We start from the raw sequence: 208 nt of genomic DNA on the forward strand, positions 1-208 counted from the left end.
CACAGTGTGTGTGTACTGAAGGCTGCTGTGCGGCCCCTTGTCCCCTGCCCTGCCTGCTCCGCTGCCTGCTCCGGGACAGTGGAGAGGGACAGGTCCTGAGCACTTAACCCTTCGGCACCCCACGGCACCGGTGGGCTCCACGCCATGCGTGGGGAGCGACCACAGGTGCTGTGTGGCTCTGCCTCCCCCGGGCTTGCTTCTCCTTTTT

Source organism: Eurypyga helias, unplaced genomic scaffold, assembly GCF_000690775.1.
Source record: "Eurypyga helias isolate BGI_N326 unplaced genomic scaffold, ASM69077v1 scaffold25691, whole genome shotgun sequence".
In the NCBI taxonomy this organism is placed as follows: domain Eukaryota; kingdom Metazoa; phylum Chordata; class Aves; order Eurypygiformes; family Eurypygidae; genus Eurypyga; species Eurypyga helias.